Source organism: Cucurbita pepo, chromosome 10 (genome assembly GCF_057944985.1).
Source record: "Cucurbita pepo subsp. pepo isolate OVF chromosome 10, ASM5794498v1, whole genome shotgun sequence".
Classification (NCBI taxonomy): Eukaryota; Viridiplantae; Streptophyta; class Magnoliopsida; order Cucurbitales; family Cucurbitaceae; genus Cucurbita; species Cucurbita pepo.
Genome location: NC_141807.1, coordinates 15,521,135 through 15,544,654, shown reverse-complemented (window position 1 = coordinate 15,544,654; position 23,520 = coordinate 15,521,135). Strand labels below are relative to the sequence as shown.

Below are 23,520 nucleotides of genomic sequence, written 5' to 3'. Positions count from 1 at the left end.
CAAAGTCCTAGTGTGGTATCCAAGCACCCACTATGAACATGGTTAAAAACTTAGCACCACTATTCTCGGACAAGAACCAAGAAATCATTAAGAAAATAGTGTGGTCTTATCCAAGCACCCACTATGAACATGGTTAAAAACTTAGCACCACTATTCTCGAACAAGAACCAAGAAATCATTAAGAAAATAGTGTGGTGCACCACTATTCTCGGACAAGAACCAAGAAATCATTAAGAAAATAGTGTGTACCACTATTCTCGGACAAGAACCAAGAAATCATTAAGAAAATAGTGTGTCTTAGCGCCACTATATAATATGGTAGAGAAATAAAAAAATGTTACCCTCATTTGTGTGGTGCTGCCATAAGTGATCAATAGAAATATTTTAAGCACTTTTCTCTTGTACTCCTTATAGTTTTACCTTTTAAGGTGGTAAATATTTGTGGGTTTTAAGCATTTTTCTCTTGTACTCCTTATAATTTTACCTTTTAAGGTTGTAAATATTTGTGCACGGGTGACTATTATGATTATCAGTCAACTGAGTAATAGAAATATTTTAAGCACTTTTCTCTTGTACTCCTTATAATTTTATCTTTTAAGGTTGTAAATATTTGTAGGTTTTAAGCACTTTTCTCTTGTACTCCTTATAATTTTACCTTTTAAGGTTGTAAATATTTGTGCACGGGTGACTATTATGATTATCAGTCAACTGAGTTAAGTGGAAATAAATTTTGAAGATGAAATTAAAGTATTAATTCTGATGTCATCTTTACTTGAGTTTTGGGATTTTGTTATTAATGAGATTCAATCTAATGCCATTAGTAATTCACAATGATAATATTCAAAATACTTGACAAAAAAGAATGGTCAACCTAAGATATTTGAAACAAATAAATATTTTGTCCTATATCAAATCACTCATTTGAAATTCCTTAATAATAACCCTTCTTACATCTTTTAGAGAGAAAAGTTCCTTAAATAGAAGTCTTATTAGATACTTCTAAGCATTTAGAGATCAACTAGACACAAAGCTAAACATTCTAAAAAAAATTAGGGGTTAAACTTTTCGGTTAACGTAATTTAAGAAACTTATGATTTTTATATTCTCAAGAGTTTAATTGAGCTAGGTCGATTCAATCTAGTGGACCCAAGAATTGAACCGAACCAAACCAACTAGTTAGTAACATGATTTAGTGTAAGCATTTTGACGCAAAGTAGAAGCAATAATGGAGGGTTTGCAATAATATAGTTTTCACCCCTTGTTTCTCGAGTGAATATTGAAATAATATGGTTTTCCTGTTAAGTTTTGCACGGAAGAAAGAAAGACTGGGATGTAAAGTATTATTTCAATTTGTTTGTAATATACAACAATATATAAATTAATTATAAGAAATATATAAAATTACATGTTCTCCAAGGGCTTAAATCAACACTAGAGGGTTACTTTTGCAATCACTCTAAAGGTGCTCAAGATCACAACGAGTTAGATAAAATAGCTCTAGAACTTTGAATCCAATAACTTGAGTTTGACTCGTGATAGAATCTCTCTTCTTGTGGAATCTGCATAAAATAGGAAAACCATTCCAAAATCAATTTTTACAACGGGTTCTATGGTGTAGTGGTTAGCACTTTGGACTTTGAATCCAATGACTTGGGTTCAACTCTCGGTAGGACCTTTTCAAGAAATGACCTTGATGCGAAAACACAGAATAAGGAACGACAACACAAGACATTTTAAAACAAAAGGGTGTTTCCTAGCATTCAATGCGAAAACACAAATTTTCTCGAGGCATAAGGTGTAACATTCTTGAGTTATTCCGAACTTGCTCCGCTATCATTTGAGCCCATAATAACTTGCATGAGTTTTCGGTTCCGAACTTGCTCCAAACAAGTTATTCCGAACTTGCTCCGCTCCGCTATCATTTGAATCCATAATAACTAGCATGAGTTTTCGCTTCCGAACTTGCTCCAAACAATATCATTTGAACCCATAATAACTAGCATGAGTTTTAGGTTCCGAACTTGCTCCAAACAACTTGAAATCTTGAATTTATTCTCATGTCATATAAAATAGACCCTTACAGAAAATAGTTGGTAATTTGGAGTATGTCTAAACCTTGAGCTAGGATATGACTTCTTGTTTTGTTTGGAGCATGTCTAAACCTTGAGCTAGGATATGACTTCTTGTTTCGTTTTCAGGAACTAAACCTTAGAGGTTGTCATGTCATGCATCGTATTTTAACCATGAAAACTCTTGCGAAGTAACTCTTAATTTTCTCCCCATGAGTGCATAGGTGGCGTTGTCATAATCGTGGCATCCTGCTAGCAAATCGTGGTGCAGGGCATCTCATTTAGGTGAGGGAGATAATAAGTTCATCATGGAATCCTGCTCATGGTACATATACCAAAGCATCCCACCTAAAGAGAAATAGGGGCCTCGCGGCAGTGATGAGCATTTTCTCCCATATCTTGGTTTCGCTAACTAAAGTTTTCCAATAACTCCCAAACTTCATTACCTTATATAACCTCTCGGGATAAGGATTCATACAACATTTCATAAAATAAGATCTACTGAGAAAACTCGAGAAAAGGTCAAATTTTGAGTTGACTTGGACAGTTTAGTTGAACTGGACGTATCATCGTTTTCTTCCTCTGAAAAGGAAGAAGATGCGCATTTTTCGCATCGCCACCATCTGAAACTCGGCCTGTATAGCCACATTTACAGCGTTTCTCTCCTCGATTTCTTCGTGAAACTTACAGATGGATGTTACAAGAAAGGGTTAGGGATTTTTTTGATAACTTCTCGTGGATCGTAGCCTAAGATATTCGTTACCAAAGTTCATCCAAAATCTTATTTATCGCTGGAGATAAAACAAAGGATTTCTTATTGGGTAGCCAATTCTAGGGGTTTCAAGGCCCTATTTCTTCATTGAACCCCTTCCATGTCCTATCTTTAGGCTAAAGGAATTGGTTTGGAGGAACGTCTTTGAGTGTAGAACCTTAATTTCCAAAAATTGTTCTCGGTATGCAACTCACTCGAAACGCTAGATTTTCGATCTCATGGGTAGCTTGTTCTATGATGTCTCAACTCTCGATTCCTTCATCAAGTTTACTCAACATCTTCCTCTGAAACTAGAGGAATCCTTAATTTGAAGGAAAAGAGATCGTAGATAGGAATTTTGACTCTTATCCCCAATTTCATTTCGAAACCTATTTTCTTCAATTTGGCATGCTCTGAGGTTATTTTTCTTCGTGGTCTTCTATGGAAGCAGTCCTTGGAGGTGCAGAAACTGATTGGAATCATTCTTGCTCGACAAGTCATCATGTATCCTCGAATTGGATTTCCAAGTTTTTCTTGAAGTTCTTCAATGGCAGATTGAATTGGGGGAATGGTTTCTGGGCACTTTCAGCACTCTATTCCTTCATAGAACTTGTGGGTAATCTTGTTAAGAAACTGTAGGAATAAGTTTGAAGAGAAATGGTGGAGGATTGCTCTCAAATTTGGAAGAAATCTGAGAGTAGGAGATCCATAATCTAAACGCTTATTGCCTTCGATTTGGGGATCGACCTTTCTCGATTCTTATTCCGTATTGTTGCTCCTACTCAATACTTTATAGGAGGAGCTTAAACCGACATTGAGAGCTCTAGATTATTCGTTATTTAAAAGTTTGAAGAGAAATGGTGGAGGATTGCTCTCGAATTTGGAAGAAATCTGAGAGTAGGAGATCCACCATCTAAATGCTTATTGCCTTCAATTGGGGGATTGAACTTTCTCGATTCTTATTCCGTATTGTTGCTCCTACTTCCGACCTTATAGGAGGAGCTTAAACTGACATTGAGAGCTCCAGAATCTTCGTTATTTAGATTTCAAACTGTATGGATAATTTTTTGAAGATATCAACTCCGATCATAGCCTTACCGACCTTGGCTTTGAATACAAGTCGTTGGACGTGATGATCCGTGGGTGTTGGTTCTAGATCATATCAAATTTTGGACGAGATCTGACGGTTGAGATTTGAGTTCGAAAGATTTTTCCCGGATGGTCATGGTAGATGCTCTGATTCGAATTAAAGTGGTATTTCTGTAATTATCAAGTCTTCTAGGGGTATTTTGGTAATTTGCCACTTTCTGAATATTTTATTATTATTTTTCTCGAAAAATCCATAATTTTTCTACAAATTTCTCATCGCTCTTTTATCATTTTTCCCTTTTTCTGAATCTTGAGATTCCTTCTAGATAAGGAATTACAAATGGGAAAGATTCTTGATAATTGATAAAATGACTTTTTTGCCCTTTGTATTTACTTTTTCCTTTCCAATCTTTTTCAAAAGGCCTTTTAACTCCTTGCAATCACTTGTTATGGTACACGGGTGACGTGACTAAGTCCTTTGTTCTTGCTTAATCCTTTAATTTTTTTCCTTTCTATGCTTTGGGTCTTTCATGAGTGGCTTATTCTTATGGAAGATAATTTCCTTCATTTTTGGGGTGTTACATATACATACTCGTTACAAACACAAAATAAGATGCAGACTCAAAAGAAGAACAAAAAATACTAAATAAAAAACAGAGGTTAGTTCATGGCCCACACTCCAAAGTCCGTTCTCATCCATGACCAACTCCTAGTTACATGAAAAAAAAATGATAAACATGGAGTGAGTAAAACTTAGTAAGTAGCCTACTAGTAGGTTCTTAATCGCGACCATAAGCTAGGATATTACTTCTTGTTATGTTTTGAGGATCTTATACTGATCTTGAAAACCTTCCCTAAAATAACCTTCAATTTTCTCCCCATGAACACAATCTTCTCCCCATCTATCTTTTTTAAACACTTTTGAAAGTTAAAAGAGTAGTTTTGAAGTTTTTTCTTTTTCTTTTTTTTTTTTTTTTTTTTTTTTGGAAAATTTAACTGTATTTTTTTAAAAAAAAATTATGAGTATTTTTTTTTAGATTAAAGTGCAAAGTTCAATGGTATTTTTATTAATTTAGATTATAATTTAAAAAAAAATACAAATTTTTGTTGATTAAGTTAATATTAATTTTATTAAAATACATAACACCACATCAAAATTAATTTATTGGGACTAAAATTAAAACTAAAAAATTAATTTATTTTAAAACTAAAAAGTATACTTTGTTTCTTATCCCAACTATAAAGAATTTAATTCCAAGCTCTCTTCTAATAGACAAATGATTTATTAACCTCTGTTGTAAGATTTCATTTCATCAATTTAAGTAGCGTTCAACTATAAATATCGAATTTTAAAGTATTCCTTGTCAAAGTAAATCGGTTGAAACTATCTATCACAGGTGTTCCATAATGAGTTGTGGAGAAGTGTTTCCTTCAATTCAAATTTCAATTAAGGATGTCAATGACAAAAAAGTGCAAGAGGCTAGAAGGTTTGTAGTGGAAGAAAATAACAAGAGTCATGGACATCGTTTCATTTACAAGCTGTATCATGTGTCTTATTCATGGTTACTTAAATCTCGTTGAATTGGTGCGCCTTTCACATCAGAGACATTTGAGCCTTAAACCGAGCTCTTTGCAATAGCGAACTTATTAAAAACTCTTTGCTTGCTGCAACATTTGCTTGACATAATTGGACCAAAGGACGGTATGGACGACCATAGCTCACTGTATTTGTCTCCAATCATGAAGTGTGACGTCAGATCTTTGTTCATACCATATTCATTAACTATAACATGGCAAGAAATTTTTTATGTTTTGACTGGGCATGCCATATTCTGTTGTTCTTATATATCTTTAGTTACTTGTGATTAAAGCAAAGAAGTATAGACATGGTTTCCAACCAACCCTTCCTTTATAAGTTAGTTCGACGAATGGGTTTTTGCTATCAATTTATTGTTAACCCTTCCGCTCGATTTTGTGTTATGATATCATGCAAGGAATGAGAATCGACCTTACTTGGACAAAATTATATACTATTTGATAATTATTGTTGATAACAAAGATAAATTGAATTATAAGCATTTTAAGTTAAAAAATAACTAATAATGTTTGATTAATCCACCACATCTAAATGGTGTGAAAGTTATCTTATTTGTAATCAAATAAATTACAAGGATATGAAAATACTAATAAATGGAAATAACAATAAATGGATACCTATGGTAATAAGTATATATGATAAATTATAATTTATTACTAAATATCCTTAACACCCCACCGCAAGCTGAGCGTCGGATTTGAACGAACGTGAAGCTTGGATCTGAAAAATTCAAAGAGGTTCAGAAACACTTTTCGTGAAGATGTCAAAAACCTGGTTCAGAGGAGGCGTAGAGAAACACTTTCTTGGCCATCGAAAATTGCGGACGGATCGCCGCTCAGCGGCGATGCTGCCTTGGCTTCAGCGAGAATATGTCTAACCCATGAAGAGGGATTGTCGCTTAGCGACGATGCTGCCTTGGCTCTGGTGAGAATATGTCTAACCCCAAGAAGTAGAAGGGGAAACCTAGAGCAAAGAACAAAGACAATGTTGAAGCCGAAAGAGTCGCCACATTGGGCGAAGGAGCCAATTTTGGCGAGAAGGCCAGTCGGAAGAGTCGCCACATTGGGCGAATGAGCCAATTTTGGCAGGAAGGGAGGCAGCAACTTTGTTGGCGAAGAGGCCAGTGCGGCACCTAGATTCCGAAGGTAAATCTCTGCAAAAGGTTGATGGGCTTGTCGAGATTCCGTATATTTCTGAAGAGAACACTAATGATCATCCTGAGATTAGGGTTTCTGTGAAGGATGAAGGATGAAGGAAAAATTGGGAAGAAAATGAAAGATGCTATGTTTGGAAAAGGTGAGGTTGTATGTACAGAGTATGGCGAAGAATGATTTAGAGGTCAAAAGGGTGGAGCCGAAGAGTAATCAGTCGGATCTGCATGTGGTAGCCATGACGACTGCCCGTGCGGCGTCAAATCCAGCAATGGTGGTGGGGAAGAACAGTGGAAGATTTCAAAAGCCATTGAAAAGAAAGGATACGAGTTGCTAAACCGGCTCTGATACCATGATAATGTTTGATGAATCCACCCCACCTAAATGGTGTGAAAGTTATCTTATTTATAATCAAATAAATTAAAAGGATATGAAAATAGTAATAAATGGAAATAGCAATAAAAGGATACCTATGGTAATAAGGCAAATATTAGATATTTGCCTTATAATAAAATATCAAATATAATATATACGTTAATTATAATTTATTACTAAATATCCTTAACAATAACAAATTACTTGTACACTTTTACTCATAATCTTTATATTCTTTATGTAGCAATAAGGAAGGGAAGGATAGAAAAGATACTCATAATATCATTATGACTATGCCATATTTCATTAATAAAAGAGAGTAATACATCCACAAACACACACATATATATTTCGAGAGAGAGAGGGTTTATTATAAGTAGAGATAGCATTCTAGTAGTTGTATTGCTACTTGGGGACAAGGAACTCGAGAACTTCTTTAAAAGATGAGAGCTATGAGTAGGTGGCCATGGATATATCACATGCACAAAATGAAAGTTCTGCACCTTTGTAATAAAAGACCAAGGAATATCATCATTATTTATAACTTCTATCATAATAATATAAATTCTACGAGGACGATGTTCTCTGGTCATACCAACCAGACCGTTCACCACACGCTTGTAGATGAAACGATGCCCACTATTCTCGTTATTCTTTTCAACTATGAATGTTCCTGCATTCCGCACTACTAGGATATTGACATCCTTAATTAATACTAAAGCATCTAAAGGTAACCCTTCCACACGGCTCATTCTAACACCTTTAGTAAATAGTTCCAAGAGACATTGTTAGGCCGATTTTGTTCATGAATACTTAAGAATTTGATATTTATAGTTGTGGTTGAACGCTACTTAAATTGATGAAGTGAAATCTTCCAATAGAGTCTAATAAAGCGTTTGTCCATTAGAATAGGTTGGAATTAAATTCTTTATAGTTCGAAATAATAGTTGTATTCTTTAAGTCATTGAGACTAGTGTTATTAGTACTTGTTAGTATATTTGAGTATAAATATTAAAATGATTAGTTATTAAATATTGTTTGAATTAAAGCGTTTATAATTCAAATGATCTTCATAACCTAATTCATAAAAAAATAAATAAAATAATTAGGAAGCATTTATGTGCTATATCAAAATAAGATGCATAAAAAGAACTTGCTGTAATTACTTTATTCATCGACCTTTAAGCTTAAAAGTAACTTAAAATATTGCAATATTGTCATTCAATCGCCTATTATGAAATTAGGTCCGAACTAAAAAAATAATATTTTTAAAAGATGGAAAAATTATAATATTTGACATGCTAATTTTCAAAATACTTTAAATGGGTGTAAAGAAAGCATGAAAATAACTTAGTGTCACTAATCTGACACGTGTTGGGCATGTACTGAACACTTGTTAATACAATGGATACATTACAAAGTTATAATCCATCGTATCAGACACTTGACTTTGAATATATTTTGAGAGTGAAACGTACATTAAGCTTGTTTTTAAGTATACAAATATATGAACTTATTTATATGAATTTATTTCTAATATAAAATTGATAAATTTTTTGAAATAATTCTTTTTAATTAATGTATCATTGTCACATCGGTGTCTAGTTTTTTAAGAATGACATGTTACTGTTACGAACAGAAAAAGAAAATTGTAAAGATCAGAAGAATTGGGAGAAATCTCTCATCCAATTGAAGAATGAATAAATCAAATCTAATTCAAATAACTAGATCAAATCTAATCCAAATAACTCAATCAAATCTAATCCTAAGAGTTACCCTATCTATTTAGTATCATATTTAAGTCTCGTATCTATATCTCATTTTTATTTTCGTGACTCTGAGATATTTTGCTTTTATAAATAGATATCTTCACGAAAATAAGTTTAATTTATGTTGAGATGGAGAATAAAAATTGACACTTAAAGGACGTTGATACTTGGGACTTTGATTCCTCTTAGTGTGAAACTTTCATCTTGCAATTACTTGGGGTAGAGAGTGTGTTTCACTTAAAATTCACTCAATAGAAAATAATCAAATAACGAACCATACTTGAGAGATGATAACTTTTTTTTTTTTAATCTTTGAGAAATAAGAAAGAATAAAAATTAAAACATGGCATGAATCACATCTTCTTCAATCTTTGTTTTGTTCTCCTAAATGTAAAAAAGAAAAAAAAATATATTATATATTTTTAGATATAATTTAAGATGACCTATTTAATAAAACTCCATCCAAACTTCTTCTCATAAATTTAATTATTATTTGTATACAATTGTTAATATGTAAGAAAATAGACGTACAGAATGCTTATACTATTGGTAATACACTAGTCTCGGTTGTTTGACTAAAACAATGCAACCATTGTCCAAACTAAAGAATTTGATTCGAAGCTATCTCCTAATAGAGGGAGGCTCAATTAGACTTTGTTGTAAGATTCGACCCTATCAATTTGAATAGCGTTCTCCAACTATAAATATTGAACTCCAAAGTATGAACGAGCAAAGTAAGTTTGTTGAAACTATCTATAAAAGTGTTCCAAAGTGAGTCGTGGAGAAGATTTGCCTTAAAATCTAGTTCTAATTAAGGATGTCAATGACGAAAAAGTGCAAGCTGTTGGAAGGTTTGCCATGAAAAATTTCAGAGGTGGTAGATATAATTTAATTTACAAGCATGTGGTGAATGGTCTTTTCAGTCACATATAGGCTTTAACCCCAAATTTTATATTATTGTGATAGAAGCACAATAATATTCATTAGTCAGATATTACAATTGTGAAGAAGTTCCGTCATATGCATCGGACTACCGCCATCCTATAAGAAGCTATAAATGACAATAATATTCATTAGTCAGATATTGCAATTGTGAAGAAGTTCTTATCTTTTGACGAATTCATCAAATTCCCTCTCCACAAGTAGGAGTATAACTAGATTGCTTTCTTTAGACTTATGAGTCCTCTCTCTATATGTGCTTGTTGGAAACTAGATTGTTTTCTTTACTTACAATAAGTCCTCTCTCTATATGGGACATTAGTCTCTTTTATCTATAAGAATGGCATAGCCAAAGTCCTCTCTATATGTGCTTGTGGGACACTAGATTGCTTTCTTTACTTACAATAAGTCCTCTCTCTATATGGGACATTACTCTCTTTTATCTATAAGTCCTCTCTATATGGGACATTAATCTCTTTTATCTATAAGGCTTTCTTTACTTACATCTTTTATCTATAAGTCCTCTCTCTATATGGGACATTACTCTCTTTTATCTGTAAGGCTTTCTTTACTTACAATAAGTCCTCTCTCTATAAGGGATCTCTTGTACCCACCTTATACATAACATGTTAAATTAACTCATACTTAAAAAAACAATCTCTCTCTTTTGGAGATTCGAGGTATCGACCCCGTACCCCGTACCTCTCGCATGCTAAGTGTCACGGTCCTATATTCTTGACCGTGCGGCGTCGTGATCTATACACGCTCACGACTAGCCTTAAGGAGAATTAAGCCCCATATATATTTTTCGCCCCGGCTCTGTGGCTTCGTCGGACCTTAGGCGAGGTTTGTCTTCGCCAATCGAACATCGCTTGTGCGGAATCCAAGCTTGTCCAACAACACACGCCGCCTGTGCGTGTATGTTCAATCGTCTGCGACACATCCGACTTGCCTCTACGCTAGGCCAACTCATTCGGCTCGACCTTGCCACTACTCGGGCCAAGGTCTCTCAATACAACGTCGCATCTCATCTTGCCATCTCAATCCCCATCGATGGGGTCCATATGTCTCGATGCCATCCCAAGTCCCGGGCTGTCGTCGGTCATCATGACTCGTTCAGTCATGCCATCGAGAATGGGCCCGCGTGTCGTTCATCTCATCGGGGCTTCCCGAACAACCATCCATCCGGGTTCTATCGAGGCATAGGCCCTCCCGTGCCCATGCCGAGTCATTTACGGATACCGTACCGGATAGCGGGTGTATGTAGCAACCTCCAACACGCGGGCTAGGGCACAATACCGGCACACCCGTGCCGTCCGGTACTGTCCTTCAAAAACCCATTTCAAAGGAAGTCGCCCGAGACACTCGTCTCGGCACGCTCGCCCATAGTGTGACACACGTATGTGCCACAGGGTAGCTCACTTAGGCCACAGGGCCCAGGGGTGGTGGAGAGCTAACACCATGGTACCCCCTATAGTACATTTTGAGCCATTTTCATTCTACAAGGAGTAGACATGATTTTCGTGAGGTGTCATACGGTGTCGTGCATTGTCCGTCCGATGTCCGATCGACACCAAACTTGGCAAGCATTCATATTTCATATGGACGGACTTAACTCCCGAACCGCATGACCAAATTCCTTCCGAAACCTCGACTTTTGAGGTTAAGGCCCGGGGCCCTACCCGGCCCTTCAACAAGCCTATCTTGTCCTTCATGTCTATGCTGATGTCTCTGTTATGCTTGTGTCTCAACATGTCTTCAATACCCACTTTGCGTGGTGGTGTGTTGGATGATGCATCGTCCTCCTCGATCGCATCATGGCATTCTTCTACGTTGGCCCGCATATGGCCGGATGGGCGTCTCTTGAGGGACGCCCCTTTGCTTGTCATGGCGTGAGGGTCACAACCTACTCTCTTCATAGTAAGGTTGTGACATTCTCCCCCACTTAACTTAGTCATCGTCCTCGATGACTTACTCGGGTCACAATCATATTGCAGATTGTGACATTCTCCCCTACTTAATCTAGTCATTGTCCTCGATGACTTTCTCGGGCGCGTTCGCCCCACCTATTGTGAAATTCTCCCCCACTCAATCTCGGCATCGTCCCGATGACGATCCGACTCTTTGTCTGTTGGCGACTTGACTCGCTGGATTTGGTTGTGCTTCAGAAAAATCTTCTATTGTTGAGCACCTGACGATCTTTTGTCATAATGCTCTCCCTGCTGACGTCTTATGCCAACTTGGGACAAGTTCGAGTGGATGCTTCTGACTTCTCTTTCGTCAGGTGGCACCACGTTCTGACTCTTGACTTGGTCAGTTGTTGGGTGAACTTGTCCTCACTTAGGCTTGTTCCTTTATCTACGACTATCCCCATTCGGACCTATTTCTGTTGTTCGTCCATCATGGACTCGGCCACCGAGACTCGCAACGTAGACGTGACTCTTCAGCGATTGCCATAGTTGTGGGTGAGGCTGACTCTCTTTGCAGACACTCACCAGACAAGTATGGACTTCAAAGGGCACTTTTGCCCTATTTTGGCCAACTTGGCCCCAGTGTGTGTATCCTCTTCGGATCACATAAACTAGTGCACCCCTCGGGGTGGGGGCTCGCAAGCCCAGTCGCGACACTCTTTGATCGCGACCACTTCTCCTGTGAACTTAGTGCACCCCTCAGGGTGGGGCTCGCAAGCCCAGCCGCAACACTCTTTGGTCGCGACCACTTCTCCTGTGAATTAATTCACCCCTTGGGGTGGGGCTCGCAAGCCCGGCCGCAACGCTCTTTGGTTGCGACCACTTCTCCTATTGAGCAAAGTCAACTCTTTGACAGTCTCTTCAGTTGTTGGCGCTAACTTTCGGCCAACTCTTTGTATTTTGTTACATCGTGTGACTATTGTTGTGCGTGAACTTCCAGCTTGTTGCTCACTTCTCGAGCGGATACTGGTCTTGACATCTGTTGGTGGAGTCATCCACCCTAGGCACAAGGTGGTGACTCAAGGAATACACGTGTGCTCGTATGTCCGAGCACCTTTACGGGGTGAGAGACTTATTGATGTTGCTCTCCCCCGCTCGAAGTCAGCTGCCACTTTGCAGCAAGTTCGTCCCCCCATAAGGACTTACATTGTATACGGTTTTTGCACTCGGCAGACGCTTGTCTTTTCTTGACTCTCGGCTTCTCTGCTTGCAACCACCGACACTATTCCTCTAATGTGAATGGTTCTTTGGAAGGCACCGTCATGGTGCTTTCTGTTTCGGCTGCCTTGTCTTACTTCGGAACAGCAAGCTCTTGTCAGGTGAGCTTGGTCTTGCTTGACGGGTAGATCTTCCCATGTTGAGGTGTCGACACGCGACACTAATGAATTTCGGGTAGTCTTGGCTTCAACGCCCAACTGATTATAATTCTGACCGGCAACTGTCCTGCCCACTTCGGCACTCTTGACACACTTGCAAGGTCTTCGATCAACTCTTGGGTTCATTTCTCTTGACTGTCTTGCCCGACTAGACACACAAAGTGTGGATCTGATACCAATTGTCACGGTCCTATATTCTTGACCGTGCGGCGTCGTGATCTATACACGCTCACGACTAGCCTTAAGGAGAATTAAGCCCCATATATATTTTTTGCCCCGGCTTTGTGGCTTCGTCGGACCTTAGGCGAGGTTTGTCTTCGCCAATCGAACATCTCTTGTGCGGAATCCAAGCTTGTCCAACCACACACGCCGCCTGTGCGTGTATGTTCAATCGTCTGCGACACATCCGACTTGCTTCTACGCTAGGCCAACTCATTCGGCTCGACCTTGCCACTACTCGGGCCAAGGTCTCTCAATACAACGTCGCATCTCATCTTGCCATCTCAATCCCCATCGATGGGGTCCATATGTCTCGACGCCATCCCGAGTCCCAGGCTGTCGTCGGTCATCATGACTCGTTCAGTCGTGCCATCGAGAATGAGCCCGCGTGTCGTTCATCTCATCGGGGCTTCTCGAACAACCATCCATCCGGGTTCTATCGAGGCATAGGCCCTCCCGTGCCCATGCCGAGTCATTTACGGATACCGTACCGGATAGCGGGTGTATGTAGCAACCTCCAACACGCGGGCTAGGGCACAATACCGGCACACCCGTGCCGTCCGGTACTGTCCTTCAAAAACCCATTTCAAAGGAAGTCGTCCGAGACACTCGTCTCGGCACGCTCGCCCACACTGTGACACACGTATGTGCCACAGGGTAGCTCACTTAGGCCACAGGGCCCAGGGGTGGTGGAGAGCTAACACCATGGTACCCCCTATAGTACATTTTGAGCCATTTTCATTCTACAAGGAGTAGACATGATTTTCGTGAGGTGTCATACGGTGTCGTGCATTGTCCGTCCGATGTCCGATCGACACCAAACTTGGCAAGCATTCATATTTCATATGGACGAACTTAACTCCCGAACCGCATGACCAAATTCCTTCCGAAACCTCGACTTTTGAGGTTAAGGCCCGGGGCCCTACCCGGCCCTTCAACAAGCCTATCTTGTCCTTCATGTCTATGCTGATGTCTCTGTTATGCTTGTGTCTCAACATGTCTTCAATACCCACTTTGCTTGGTGGTGTGTTGGATGATGCATCGTCCTCCTCGATCGTATCATGGCATTCTTCTACGTTGGCCCGCATATGGCCGGATGGGCGTCTCTTGAGGGACGCCCGTTTGCTTGTCATGGCGTGAGGGTCACAACCTACTCTCTTCATACTAAGGTTGTGACACTAAGCAAGCACTGCACTCTACCATATGAGCTACATCCCCACAATTTTTGCATCACAAAACCCTAAATTTCCCGTCATCAATAATAGTGAAAATGAAGAATTATTACTACCCAACATGACATGAATAAGGAAAAATTGAAAAGAAATAATATATTTAATAATAGATAGTCTTATTTTTGGAGATGCGGGGTATCGATCCTCGTACCTCTCGCATGCAAAGTGAGCGCTCTACCATCTAAGCTACATCCCCATGATTTGTTCATCATAAAACCCTAAATGTCCCATCATCAATAATAGTGAAAATAAAAAAAATATCAAAATATTAATAACAAATAGTTTGGTTTGGTGATGCGGGCATCGATAATTGTGAAAATGAAAAAATATAATAACAAATTAAATACTTTCTTTTGGAGATACGGGCTATCAATCCCCGTATAACTCGCATGCAAAGCGAGCGCTCTACCATCTAAGCTACATCTCCACAATTTTTACGTCACAAAACCCTAAACGTCTCATCATGAATAATAGTGAAAATGAAAAAAATATCGCTACTCAATATGTCATAAATAAGGAAATATTGAATAGAAATAAAATAGTAATAACGAATAGTTTCTTTTGGAGATGCGAGGTATCGATCCCTGTATCTCTCGCATGCTACATTCCCACAATTTTACATCAAAAAACTCTAAACTTCCCGTCATCAATGATATTGAAAGTGAAAAACTATCCCCGCTCATTATGTAGTAAATAAGGAAAAATTTAAAAGAACTAATATATTTAGTAATCGTTTCCTTTGTTGATGCCTGGTATCAATCCCAGTACTTCTCACATGGGATGCAAACGCTCTACCATCTAAGCTATATCCTCAAGATTCTTATGTCACAAAATCCTAAACATCTCGTCATCAATAATAGTGAAAATAAAAAAATAACGCTATTCATTATGTCATAAATAAGGAAAATTTGAATAGAAATAAAGTAATAACGAATAGTTTCTTTTGGAGACATGGGGTATCGATCCGATCCCCGTACCTCTCGCATGCTAAGCAAGCAATCTACCATCTAAGCTACATTCCCACAATACTTATATCAGAAAATCCTAAATGTCCTGTCATCAATTCTAGTGAAAATGAAAAAATATCTCCGCTAATTATGTCATAAATAAGGAAAGGTTGAATAGAAGTAAAATATTAATAACAAATAGTTTCTTTTGAAGATGTGGGATATCCCCTTTACCTCTTGCATGTTAAATGAGCTCTACCATTGCATGTTAAATGAGCTCTACCATCTAAGCTACGTCCCCACAATTTCACAATTCTTGCATCATAAAACCCTAAATTTTCCATCATAAGCTACATCCCCACAATTCTTGCATCATAATACATTTCCCATCATAAGCTACATCCCCACAATTCTTGCATCATAATACATTTCCCATCATAAGCTACATCCCCACAATTCTTGCATCATAATACATTTCCCATCATAAGCTACATCCCTAAACCCATCAATAATAGTGAAAATGAAGAAATCCCCACAATTGTTGCATGATAAAACCCTCAAATTCCCATCATCAATAATAGTGAAAATGAAGAAATCCCCACAATTGTTGCATGATAAAACCCTCAAATTCCCATCATCAATAATAGTGAAAATGAAGAAATCCCCACAATTGTTGCATGATAAAACCCTCAAATTCCCATCATCAATAATAGTGAAAATGAAGAAATCCCCACAATTGTTGCATGATAAAACCCTCAAATTCCCATCATCAATAATAGTGAAAATGAAGAAATCCCCACAATTGTTGCATGATAAAACCCTCAAATTCCCATCATCAATAATAGTGAAAATGAAGAAAATCTAGAGATGCAGGGTATCGATCCCCATACCTCTCGCATGCAAAGCGAGTGCTCTACCATCTAAGCTATATCCCCACAATTCCGATGTCACAAAGTCCTAAACATTTTGTCATCAATAATAGTGAAAATAAAAAACTATCCTTGCTCATTATGTCCTGAATAAGAAAAAATTGAAAAGAAATAACATATTTAGTAATCGATTCAATCGGAGATGCAAGGTATTGATCCCCGTACTTTCCACATGGGAAATGAACGCTCTACCATTTGAACTACATCCCTATGATTCTTACATCAAAAAACCCTAAATGTCGCTTCATCAATAATTGTGAAAATGAAAAAGTATCTCTGCATATTATGTCATAAATAAGAAAATATTGAATAGAAATAAAATATTAATAATAAATAGTTTCTTTTGGAGATGCGAGGTATCGATCCTCGTACCTCTCGTATGCTAAGCCGTACCTCTCGCATGCTAAGCGAAGCTACATCCCCACAATTCTTGCATCACAAAACCCTAAATTTTCCATCATCAATAATAGTGACAATGAAGAATATTGCTACTCAACCTGTCATGAATAAGGAAAAATTGAAAAGAAATAATTTTCAATAATATATTTAATAATAGATAGTTTTATTTTGGAGATGCGTGGTATCTATCCCCGTACCTCTCGCATGCAAAGCAAGCGGTCTACCATTTGAGCTCCATCCCCACGATTCTTATGTCACAAAATCCTAAACGTCTCGTCATCAATAATAGTGACATGAAAAACTATCCCTGCTCATTATGGCGTAAATAAGAAAAAATTGAAAAGAAATAATATATTTAGTGATCGATTCATTTAGAGATGCATGGTATCAACCCCGTACTTTCCACATCAGAAGTGAGCGCTCTACTATCTGAACTACATCCCCACGATTCTTACATCAGAAAACCCTAAACCTCCCGTCATCAATAATTGTAAAAATGAAAAAATATCTACGCTCATTATTTCATAAACAAGGAAAGATGGAATAATATATTTAGTGATAATGAAAAAATATCTCCACTCATTATTTCATAAGTTTAGTGATCGATTCATTTGGAGATGCAAGGTATCGATCTCCGTACTTTTCACATCAGAAGTGAGCGCTCTACCATCTGAGCTACATCCCCACGATTCTTACATTAAAAAATCCTAAACCTCCCGTCATCAATAATTGTGAAAATGAAAAATATCTCCGTTCATTATTTCATAAATAAGGAAAGATGTAATAGAAATAAAATATTAATAACATAGTTTACATACGTGTCACTTGTGTTATTTTAATGTGTTTATTTACTTGGTAAATGTCTTTCATACTACAATCTCATGAAGGGGCATTTTGTGAATCGAACTTTCATACCACTAGATCAAATGCCCTTGTTATACCACTTGAAACATATGTATGAAGCCTTACCCTTGTTATACCACTTGAAACATATGTATGAAAAGCCTTAGGCCTAGGTATTAAGGTCGTATTTGAGCCAAATAAAGCCTTGGGATGGGATGTTAAGAAAGACTTTGAGTATTAAGAGCATGATGGTAAGTATAAAATGTCGAGTATGAAGTTAGGTTGATTTCAAATATGAAGTCCTTAGATAAGAAAAGATTTAGACATAGGGGCATTTCAAGAATTAAACTCAAAACCTCTTGCATCCCAAGTGAGAATCATACCACTAAACCAAATGTCTTTTCTTGAACACCCAATATTTTTAGCTTCTACTCAAATATATTTTTCTCTTAGTAGTTGGAGGGCTATAAAACGAAAAGTTGAATTGTTATAATATACCACGGTTATCAAATAAACCAACAACCCAACAAAATAAACAAACTAATCAAATAAACCAACAACCCAAGAAAAGGCGAGTATGAAAAGACGTATCGCGTAACTGTCCCTGTAAGCAGCTTCATTCTTTCTTGATCTATGAACCGACTTTATGAAAAAAATCAGTCTTTCAGCTGAAAGTGTGACTATTGGGTATGGATAAGCAAGACCTCTTGGTTCGGGGGAAACCAGAGATGTTGGCTAAGAAAGCTAAGCAGGCAAGTACAGGACGGACAAAATGCACATACAAATTGATTGACATGATCCCTCTCCCTCTATCTTCGGCTAGTTGGCTAGTTGCACGATAATCGGGAAAGCATACCAGGTAGGAAAAGAAAGGCTGCTCGATCTCCTGTAAGGCCAACCCTCAACGGTGAGCTCACCAGGCAATGCTATACGTCCGATAGAAGTCCAGGGTTTCATCTACTACGGACCAGGAAGCTCTTGGAGGAGCTATCGTGAAATGAGAAATACATTCGATTATGGCAACTAATAGATAGCAAACTTTTTGGTAGAAACTGAATGATCCCTTGGCTCGGGCAAGAAAAGGAAAAGGTAGTCGTACTCCTACCTTTTCCATCGGACGATAGGAAAGTTTGAGCTGAAAGATTGAATCATACCTGGTAAGAAAGGCAGACTTAGCAGGTTTCTCTAAACATATAAACAAAAAGAGGAAGCAACCGGTTCTAAAGAAGATACCGATACGCATACATTCTCGCATGGAAGAACCTAGCTGAACCAGATCAACGGTCCTAACCTAGTCCGACTGGCCTTCTTTGGCTGGCCCCCGCCCCTTGTTACAAGGTCAACCCGTACGTTCTTTTTTCTTTCGTTTAGCGAGATGGCTTACCAGCTCTTTCGGCTCATAGCAGCAGTATGAAAAGCGGAATCCTCATCCTGAGTCGAGTCCGCATTGCCCTACGAACCGACATCGGCCAAACCAAGAGCTCCTATTTTTTCTTTAACGAAAGTGGATCTAACAGTTTTGATAAAACCAACCTCTTTTAAACAAGAAGTCACTCTGCCTTGATCACCGTGGACATATGCAGCTCCCGTTTTACCTTTGCCTACCGTGAAAAGGAAAGTTCCCTCACGATAGGCCCTCCCAGCTCCCGAACGTCTTTCTATCAATCGAGAGAGGTATAGAATAGTACAACAAACCAATAAGACAAGAATGGACTCATAAGATGGGCGATTAGGGAAGCGATTTCATTTGTGTTATCCGCCAAGGAAATGATCAAGGAATTCTCTTTACACGGCTGAGAGATGACCATATTGTTGCACATCCTGAATAAAGTACCGTAGGCAAGCGAAGCTTTTGAAAATGAAAGCGTGTAGAACTCAGATCCACTTTCTCTTCGATTCGTAAACTTCGGATCTTATCTTTCTTTCGTCTTCGAGTGACTGAGAGAGAATTTAGGCCTGGCGTGCATCCGATTCGGTCAACAATAAGGTACAGATAGGATTGATTAAATGGACTTGAAGTTCCATTATCGTTAGGTCGAAGATCTCTACTAGGTTTAGTGCACTTTAGTAGTTGCGAATGTTGTCGTAATCGAATGTCTTTCTCATTTAACATTCTCTCTTACCAAGCACTCATACTCGCCAGGGTTGAGGAGACAGTCCGTGAGCTAATTGGGTTTCAAGATTGCGTAACGCGAAAAGATCTCACTTTTGGTTTAGACACAACTAAGCCGGTTCTGGTTCACGAAAGGGCCTGATCTCTTTCATTGGAGCACATTGATGCCGAAGGAGTCTTCGGAACCGGTGGAGAGGCTATGATGACTTCAGGCTATTCAAATAGCATGACTGATATCACAAAGAAAGGGTATCTAAGTCACACTAGTGGAATAGCTTTTAACCGACTCAGAACAATCCAGCGAGGGAGAAATCCTCGAACTCCAAGAAGAATCCGATTCATATTCTAGCACAGAATATGAATCAGAATAAGAAGGAAAAAGGACGTGCGAAGGATGCATAAATGTCCTTACAAAGGATCAAGAAATTCTACTCAAAGTAGTAGAAAAAGTTCAAGATCCAGAAATTCAAAACAAATTGTTATGACAATCTCTAAGCCACCTGAAAGGGAAGAAAGAAATCCCTACATACTCCAATCAGTTCTCCAAAGATTTGAAAAACCGAGAGAACTCACTACTCAAGATTTACAAAAAGAGATTAATAATCTCAAACAAGAGGTACAGGCGTTAAGATCTGAAACTAGGTCAGAATCTTATATGCTTCGTCAAGAAATTCTCAATCTTCAGGAAAGGCTGCCCGAACAAAGGGAAACTGCCCAACCGAACCTGGACGAAGAAGATTTTCAAAGTTCCTTCGTTGGAGCCATCACCACTTCTCAATATCAAAAATGGTATGCTCTCGTTACCTTAAAAATTTATGATTTCAAAATCACACTAAAGGCTCTCATAGATACTGGAGCCGATCAAAATTGCATTCAAGAAGGCTTAATACCTACAAAGTATTTTGAAAAAACTAGTAGGGTCTTAGAGGTGCAAACAACAACAAACTCAAAATTAATTACAAACTATCAAAAGTTCATGTTTGCAATGATGGAATTTACTTTGTAAATTCCTTCCTTTTAGTAAAGGACTTACGACAAGAGGTAATCCTAGGTACTCCTTTCATTACTCAATTATATCCTTTTAAAATAAATGAAAACGGGTTACCGTCAAAGGCCTTAGGAAAGAAGATAAAATTTAACTTTCTTTCTCCACAAGGATTAGTGAAATAAATAACCTTCAAAAAATACAATTATTCAATCAATAAATGAATTAAATTATAAGGAAAAACAAATTTCTTTTTTAAAGGAAGAAATTTCATTCAAAAGAATAGAGGAACAGATTGAAAATAAGACTGTTCAGTCTAAAATCAAAACTTTACAAACTCAAATAGAAAGGGAAATTTGTTCAACTATCCCTAATGCCTTTTGGAATAGGAAGCAACACAGTTTCTTCCTTATGTCAAAAACTTCGAGGAGAAAAATATTCCTACGAAGGCCCGACCTATTCAAATGAATAGAGAATTACTAACATTGTGCAAAGCAGAAACCAATGATCTTTTACAGAAGGGTCTTATTAGACCGTCAAAGAGCCCCTGGTCATGTGCGGCTTTTTACGTCAACAACCAGGGAGAGAAGGAACGTGGAGTCCCGCGACTGGTAATAAACTACAAACCCTTAAATAAGGTTTTGGAATGGATTAGATATCCAATTCCAAATAAATCAGATTTAATGCAAAGAATTTCAAATGCAAAAATAATTTTAAAATTTGATATGAAATTAGGATTTTGGCAAATCCAGATCTCAGAAAAAGAAGTACAAAACGGCTTTCAATGTCCCTTTCGGACAATACGAATGGAATGTTATGCCATTTGGGATAAAAAAACGCTCCATCCAAATTTCAAAAGATTATGAATGATATTTTCAATCCTTTTCAAGACTTTTCAATTGTTTATATTGACGATGTTCTGATTTTTTCTCAAAATATCGATCAACACTTTAAGCATCTTCAAACATTTTTTACGACAGTCAAAAGAAGCGGTTTAGTTGTGTCTAAACCAAAAATTAAACTTTTTCAAACAAAACTCCGTTTTCTTGGATTTGAAATTTATTTGGGTCTAATTAAACCCATTCAAAGGTCCTGCCTCAAATTTTTTGGACCAAATTAGAGATAAAACCCAACTAGAAAGATTTTTGGGATGTCTCAATTATGTGTCTGATTTCATTCAAAATATCAGACCCATTTGCAAGCCAGTTTATGAAACGCTAAAAAAGAATCCAAAGCCGTTGACAGAAGAACACATCAAAACAGAACAAAAAATCAAATCCTTTGTCAAGTCAATTCCGTGTTTATCGCTGATAAACCGAAGGGCTAGTTTAATAGTGGAGACCGACGCATCCGATATTGGATATGGAGGAATCCTGAAACAGTCCCTTGACAAGAAAGAATCCATTGTCCATTTCCATTCGGGAATATGGAAATCTACTAAAAAAAATTACTCAACAGTAAAGAAAGAAATACTCTCAATAGTACTTTGTGTACAAAAATTTCAAAGTGATTTAATTAACAAAAGCTTTGTTATCAAAACAGATTCAAGGGCATCTAAATTTGTTTTAGAAGAAGATGGCAAGAATCTTGTGTCTAAACAAATTTTTGCTAGATGGCAAGCCATTTCATCTTGCTTCGACTTCCAAATTTTGCCTATAAAAGGGGTCGAAAACCCCTTGGCAGATTACCTCTCAAGAGAGTTCTTACTTTCAAAGAAAAATTCTCCCCAACACCAATCTCCTTCTCCCAGTAATGACCGGAAAGAAAGTGATCGAAAATTGGAAGAAGCCCAATGCTTCTTCAAGCACACCTACTCCAATGACGTCTGACAGCTATGCAATGGATGCTGGTTTCACCTTGGTGACCAGGTCTAAAGCAAAGCTTTCTAAAAAACAAGCGGAGGTTATCACTCCGGCGAGACCTTCAGCCTCTTCAACACAGCCATCTGCCATTACTCCATCGAGACCTACTGTCTCTTCCACTTCAAAGGGACCTTCTGTCCCCTCAACCTACTCGGATGCGGTTGTTCCCGTTCGATTTTCTCCAGTTCCTGAAATCAGGACCTATTTTCAAAAATCTGTGTCTATACTAGAAGCTATGGTAGAACCAGAATACGACGACCCGAAAATCGGCGAAGTCGTTAAAAAAGCCTATTTATCGGGATTCTTTTATATCCCAGAAGATCTTCATAAAACCAGAAGGTTTTATGAATTTATTCTAGTCGACACAAAGTCCGTTGAAATTACTCATATTCCGAGTCGCGATGATCCTTCGAAAATCGCGTATTCAAAATTAAAAATTTTTAAAGTCATGAACCCGACGTATTGGAATCAAGATCCATACACGGAGAAGACTTTTTCAAAACTTTTTGTTTCTCATTCTTACTCATACAGAGACTATCAGATGACATGGTTCAATGTCATTTGGTATCAAAATTACGAGCACTCGTGGTTTATTCAATTCTGCCAGAATGCTCATAAAATTCATTACCCATTTTGGTTTATCAAATGGTGGAAAATCTTTGGATCAGCCAAACATATATTTCCAGTCCCAATACCGGAATCGTACCACTACTTCATTCAAAATATATTCAAAACCCCATTTCCATTAACCATGCGCTTTTGGGTATACTTTCAAATTCCTTGGATTTTAACTTGGAATTTTCAAATTAAAGAAACCGAAGACCAAACAAAACAAGTCTTCAAAACTATCAAAATCAAATGGTGGGATAAATATACTTATACCCACGCAGACATCAAAGCGGTAA

General features: G+C 37.8%; 1 non-coding gene across 1 annotated transcript; it reads left to right on the top strand.

Annotated features, from left to right (window-relative positions):
- Positions 1–1,603: 1,603 nt before the first annotated feature.
- On the top strand, positions 1,604–1,675 carry TRNAQ-UUG (transfer RNA glutamine (anticodon UUG)). The gene has a single exon. It is a non-coding gene; the product is annotated as a tRNA-Gln (tRNA).
- Positions 1,676–23,520: the final 21,845 nt, after the last annotated feature.